The 6995-nt window shown below is 40.3% G+C and overlaps 1 pseudogene; it reads right to left on the minus strand.

Moving 5' to 3' along the window:
- Positions 1 to 1019, minus strand: part of LOC102872292 — a 35311-nt pseudogene extending 34292 nt beyond the window's left edge.
- Between the last annotated feature and the right edge of the window lie 5976 nt (positions 1020 to 6995).

Raw genomic sequence — 6995 nt, forward strand, 5'->3', positions numbered from 1 at the left:
TGGCAATGCAATGGCGAACAAACTCACACTCAGGGCTGTGCCAGAAACCAGTGTACACCAGCTCAGCGAATTTCAAGCCCAGGCCTTGTTTGATTTTGCGCACTTCCCGATCCATCGTGAAGGCCTCGATGTCTAAATGAGCATGGTAAAGGAACGTGCCTGCTGGGGTCCCGTAGATACCTCGGGACTTCATTCCAATGAAGCGGTTCTCCACAATGTCGATGCGACCCACGCCATGCTTGCCAGCAACTTCATTCAGGTACATGAAGAGCTCCAAGGATGTGTGGTGGGTGGTACCATCCTTGACGTTTGTCACCTGCACAGGGACCCCTTTTCTTGAACTGGATCTCAAGAATGTCAGGGGTGTTAGGGGCCTTGGCAGGGTCCTGGGTCTTTGTGTAGAGGCCTGGAGGTGCCTGGTTCTCGGGGTTCTCCAGGTTTCCAGCCTCATAGCTGATGTGCATGAGGTTCTCGTCCATGCTCCATGGGCTCTTGGGGGTGACCGGGATGGGGATTCCGTGTTGCTTCGCATACTCCATCAGATCATTGCGGCCCTTGAACCGGTTGTAGAACTCTGGCATCCTCCAGGGGGCGAGCACCTTAATCTGTGGGGCCAGCAAGTAGCAGGTGAGCTCAAACCGGACCTGATCATTTCCCTTTCCCGTGGCGCCATGAGACACATACTTGGCTCCCTCCCTCTGGGCAATTTCCACTTGTTTGCGGACGATGCAGGGCCTGGCGAGAGAGGTGCCCAGGAGGTAGCGATCCTCGTACAGTGCGCTAGACTGGACAGCGGGCCAGATGAATTCCTCCACAAACTCCTTGCTGACATCCTCAGTGAACACCTTTTTGGCTCCGAGCTTCAGGGCCTTCTTCCTGGCTTCCTCAAAGTCTTCCTTCTGACCAGTGTTGTCCAGGTAGGCAATGACATCGTAGCCTTGTTCCTTCAGCCACACCAGGATGCAGGAGGTGTCCAGGCCGCCGCTGTAGGCCAGAACCATGGAGCCCTTGCCAGGCATCTTTTCTGGAATTGGTGTTGTAGGTTTCCGGCTTCAGGAATCTCAGTGAACCACTCGAGGTCTGGGCGCTCGTGGCAGGCAGCGGAGCAGGGCAAAAGCATAGCTTTTTGAAGGAAATAATTTTGGGATATGGAGTTGCTAGCTAAAAGTGATTTAAACAAGCTCTTATTTCAGTATATCAGTCTCCTGTCTCTGTTTCTCTTAATATGCCTATAACTTGCTTGTTATGCGCATACCCTGTATCCTACTTATCAATTCATTTTTCAAATACTAGACTCTCATTTCTAACAAAGCTGTGCATTTTGTATGTTATTTTAAATGCATAAACTTCTTTTCTATCTGTTGCCTTAAGTCCTTACAACAATCCTATAAGGCTGGTTTCAGATAAGAAACCTGAAAATTAACAAGAATCAATAACGGAGATTATAATGTAAGTCTTTTGAGCCTTCATCATAAATCCTTCTAATTCAGTGTAAAAGTTTATCTTTTAAAACTTCTAATTTTGAAACAGTTTCACATTTACATGAAATTTCCAAGACTATCCCAGGAGCCTCCTGTAAACTTCACCCAGGTTCCCCCATTGTTACAATTTTGCCACATTTCATTTTTAGTATTCTTTCATCCCCTAGATTATTCTCTCCCTCCTTCCTCCCCACTCCCCACCTATCATATCTACAAATGTATCTACAGCTTTGTTATAATATAATTTTTTATTTTAATTGTGATTTTAACAGAAGTTTACAGAAAAGTTGGCTTTTAATTAATTCATTATTGCACATTTCCCTCCCTCCTTCTCCCTTCCCTCTGCCCTGTTGACTTTCTTTTTTTATATTTATTCATTGTTGCCCAGTTTCTTCCCTCTACCCCATCAACACTCCTTCCTTCAAACTCCCATCCCCCAGTCCACTTTACAATGTACCTTTTATTCTGGACTGTTGTCATACATATAATGCCTAATCATATATTCCTTTTAAACAGTTCTTTTGTCCATCCATTTTAATGCAATGTTCATTATCTATCCACTCTTTTGGTATTCTTCTACCAACCACCCATATCAATCCAGGTTTTTAACAGTGGTGTTATGCAGTATTTGTCCTTTTGTGGCTGAAATATTTCACTCAGCATAATGTCCTCCAGGGCCACCTTTGTTGTGTGATATTTTACGAGTTCATCGTTATTCAGTGCTGTGTAGTATTCCATTGTGTGGAAAAAAAATACGTATTTGTAATTGTTGTTATGTGTTTTCAAGTGACATGCGACTCGTAGTGACCCTATGTACAGCATCTCGGAAGCTTGCCCTGTCCTGAACTAGTCTTACTGACTTTGACACACCTATTCCCATTGTCCTAGTTACTTTATCAATCCATCTCATCTGGGGTCTTCCTTTTCTGAACTGTCCCTTCATTATTCTGAGAATGATGTCCTTCTCCAAGGATCGATCCCACCTGGCCACAAGCCGAAATTGTATGAGACAGAGCTTCAAAATCCTAGCCTCCAAGGAGACATTTGGTTTCATCCTCTTCAATACCACTTATTTGTTTTTTTGGTGATCCGTGGTATGTTCAAAACTCTTCTCAAGCACCACAACTCAAAGGCATAGGTCTTCTTCTGTCATCCTTAGTCGTTGTCCAGCTCTCTGATGCATAGCAAGTAAGTGCAAAGACCATGGCCTGGATAAGGCACACCTTAGTCTCTAGACTGGCATAATTGATTCTAAGTACTCGGGAGAGGTCCCTGACAGATTTACTTAATGCAGTTCATCTTTTGATTTCCTGACTGCTGGTGCCAAGAGTATTGATTGTGGAGCCGAACAAGCTATAATTGTTAGCAACCTCGATCTCTTCTCCATCTATAATAGTGCTGCCAGATAGCTCAGTGGTGAGAATCTTTGTCTTCTTGTTGTTGAACTTCAATCCATATTGAAGACTACAGTCCTGGACCGCTTGTAGCAAACACTTGAGGTCCTCCTCTGTTTCAACAAGCAAGGTAATGTAGGTTGTTGATGACTCTTCCTCCAATCCTGATTCCACATTCTTCTTCATAAAGCCCAGCCTCCCTAGTGAATGATCTGTTCTGCATATAGATTGAAAAGATGTGGTCTTGATGGCAGGTGTGTGCCAGGGAGCTGCCTGTTGATGCCAGGAGCATGCCAGGGAGCTGCTTCCTGACTCCAGGCATGTGTTGGGGAGCTATCTACTGACACCAGGTGTACGCCAGGGAACTGTTTCCTGATGCCAGGTATGCGCCAGGGTGCTCCTTGCTGACACCAAATGCACACTGGGAGTGGCTTGCTGACATCAGATGCGTGTCCCTGGCTTGCTGATGCCAGGTGCAAGCCTGGGAGCTGCTGACACATGTACCAGGGAGCGACATGCAGGGGCAAGCAGGAAATTTGGAATCTGGGTGAGTGTGACCCCGGAACTCCAGTTCCATCATAGCTGGCCCACACCCAGAACCCCAGTCTGGCCACCACCGACCCGTGCCCAGAATGCCCCTTCTGACATGCACTAGGAGCAACACTGGAACCTGAGTGAGGTACTTTGCGGGGGGGTGTCACTGCTGTTTGTCTGGATCACCCTTTCAGCTCAATCAGAAGGGAGACAACAGGACCTTGTCCTTGAAGGGAAGACCAAGGCTTCTTGTTTTCCAATTAGGTTTCCATACTCCACCTTACATCTCCTCACATCCAGCCCATCAACTGTCTTAGCCCAGAACATCTTGGGCTACCCTAGCTGCAACAGTTGTCTGAGAGAGGAGGCTGCTTCCACAGGACTTTTCTCTATCAAACCGAGAGAAACCAAGACAGGGTAGCTGCCCCACCCACTACTGGAGCAGTGGCTTCAGATCAAGAATTTGGTATCACCTCAGATATGAAAAACTTTGCCACAGCAATGTAATGTAGGAACCAGGCTACTTCATGCCCTACACAAGCCAAAATAAGATGTCACCCAAGAAAAGTGACACTGTATCAATGGATTTACTGAAGCGGGAAAGTTTGATGACATTTTCTGACACAGAATTTAAAATAACAATGAGTGAATATTTTCAATAGGTGAAAGATAACCTTGAAGAATGACAGGACAGTGCAAGCAAAAACCAGGAGGAGCTTATAAAAGGATCCAAAACAATGCATATAAAACAAATGAGGCTCTGGAAAAATAAGAAACCATAATAAAAAATATAAGGAAAAATGTTTCATATGTTGTCAACATGATGGACGGGCATATGAACAGGGTTGAAGAGATGAGACACAGAATCAGGAGACAGAAGATAGAATTGTCACCACTGATCTGCAAGAACAAAAAGCAGAATCAAAAAGGAAGGAAAAAGAAGACAACCTAAGGATAATGTGGGGCAACATAAAGAGAAATAATATATGCATAATCGAGATCTCAGAACAGGAAGAAACAAGTAAAAACACCAAAAAAAGTGGTGGAGGAATTATTAGAAAAAAATTTCCCAGGTATAATGAAGAATGAGAGAATATATATTCAAGAAGCTGAGAGAACACCATATAGAACAGATCTCAAAAGAAAAACACCAAGACATATCATAGTCAATTTACCAGGACCAAAGATGAGAGAATTCTGAAAGCAGTGAGGGAGAAACAAAGAGTAAGAGAGAGCAAATAAGATTAAGTGCCAATTTTTCAGCAGAAACTATGTGAGCAAGAAGACAATGGAATGACACATATCAAACACTCAAAGAACACAACTGTCAACCAAGAATACTGTACCCAGTAAAAAAAAATTATCCATCAAATATAAAGGAGAAACCAATATATTCCCAGAAAAACAGAACCTAAAGGAGTTCCTAAAAACAAGACAAGCATTTATCAAATCTTTCTTATAGAGGTGCCACAGAAAGTAGGATGGACCAAAGTAAGTAGCAACAATATCAAAAAGGATTCAACAAAATGATAGCAATAAAACTTTGCCTCTCAATAATCATACTGACTTTGAATGGTTTAAATGCACCACTGAAGAGAAAAAGAGTAGCAGACTGGATAAAAAACCAAACCAAAACAAAAACCAAACACCAAAATCCATCAATATGCTGTCTACAAGAGACCCAACTGAAAAATGAAGATAATGAAAGACTAAAAATAAACGGGTGGGAAAAAGCAAATGGCAACCAGAAAAAAAGCACAAGTGGTGAAATTAATTTCCAATAAAATAGATTTCATTGCAAAAACCATCATAAAGGACAAGGAGATCAATAGAAAAAGAAGATATAACAGTAGTAAATACCTATGCACCAAATGAAAGACCTGCAAAATATATAAAACAAACATTAACAAAACTGAAAAAGGAAATAGACAACAGTACTATAATAGTTGGAGACGTCAGTACACCACTCTCAAGAAAAGATAAAACTATCAGAAAGAAGTTCAAGAAAGATGCTCAAGAATTAAACCACAAAATAAACAAACTCAACCTCATAGATACTTAAAGGTCAATGCATGCAATGTGCATGGAACATTCTCCAGAATAGAGCACATTTTAGGTCATAGGGCAAGCATCGATAAATTAAAAAACATAGAAATAATACAAAGTATCTTCTCAGACCACAATGCTACAAAATTAGAAATTAATAACAAGATGACAAAAGAGGGGAAAACCATACATTTTGAAGCTGAACAAAACCCTGCTTGAACATCACTGAATACTAGAAGAAATAAAAAAAAATGAAATTAAAAAGTTTCTTGAAACAAATGACAATGAAAACACCACTTACCAAAACCTCTCGGAAACAGCCAAAATGGTAATCTAAAGTAAATTTTTAGCAATAATTAAACACATCACAAGGCAGAAATAAATGACCATTGACTCCTTAACCCAACATCTTCAACAAATTGAAAAAGAACATCAAGAAAACCCAACACCATCTAAAAAACCTGAAGTTATAATAATTAGAGCAGAAATAAATGAAATAGAAAACAAAAACAATTGAAATAATTAACAAAACTAGGAGTTGGTTCTTCAAAAAGGTCAATAAAATCAACAAACCACTAGCAAAACTAACAAAGGAAAAGACACTAATAATCTGAATAAAAGATGAAATGGGCAACCAAGTAAAATAAAGAGGCTACAATGGAATAGTATGAAAAACTATATTCAAACAAATATTGAAAACTACAGGAAATGGACAAATACCTAAAAATATACAACCTACCTAAACTGACACAAACCAAAACTGAACACTTAAACAGACCCATTTCAAAAGAATAAATTGAAAATGTAATAAAACAACTTCCAGCCAAAAAAAAAAAAAATTCTGGGCCAGATGGTTTTACAAGTGAATGTTATCACACATTCAGAAAAGAGCTGTCACCAATTCTAAATAAACTATTTCAGAAAATAGAGAAAGATGGAATTCTCCCCGACTCATTCCATGAAACAAACATATCCTTGATACCTAAGACAGGTAAAGACACCACCATAATAGAAAAGTATAGAGCAATATCTCTCATAAACACAGATGCAAAAATCCTGAATAAAATCCAGGCCAATAGAATCTAATGGTACATCAAGAAGAAAAAAAATCACCATGGCCAAGTAGGATTCATAACAGGTATGAAAGGATGGTTCAACATAAGAAAAACAATGTCATTCATCACATAAATAAAGAACAAGAACTGATGCAGAAAAGGCCTTTGACAAAATTCAATACCCTTTCCTGCTTAAAACAATCAACAAAATAGGTTTAGAGGGGAATTTCTTCAACATAGTAAAAAGTAAATATGCAAACCTGAGAGTCAACATTGCTCTCAATGGAGAGAGATTAAAGGCATTCCCTTTGAGAACAGGAACTAGGTAAGGATGCCCACTATCACCTCTCCTACTCAATATTGTATTGGAAGTCTTAGTAATAGCAATAAGACAAGAAAAGGAAATAAGAAGTATCCAACTTGGCAAAGAGGAGATAAAATTATCTCTATATGCAGATTATATGATAGTATACTTAGAAAATCCT

The sequence above is a fragment of the Elephantulus edwardii genome, unplaced genomic scaffold (genome assembly GCF_000299155.1).
Source record: "Elephantulus edwardii isolate Elephantulus edwardi_28Jun2011 unplaced genomic scaffold, EleEdw1.0 scaffold00402, whole genome shotgun sequence".
In the NCBI taxonomy this organism is placed as follows: Eukaryota; Metazoa; Chordata; class Mammalia; order Macroscelidea; family Macroscelididae; genus Elephantulus; species Elephantulus edwardii.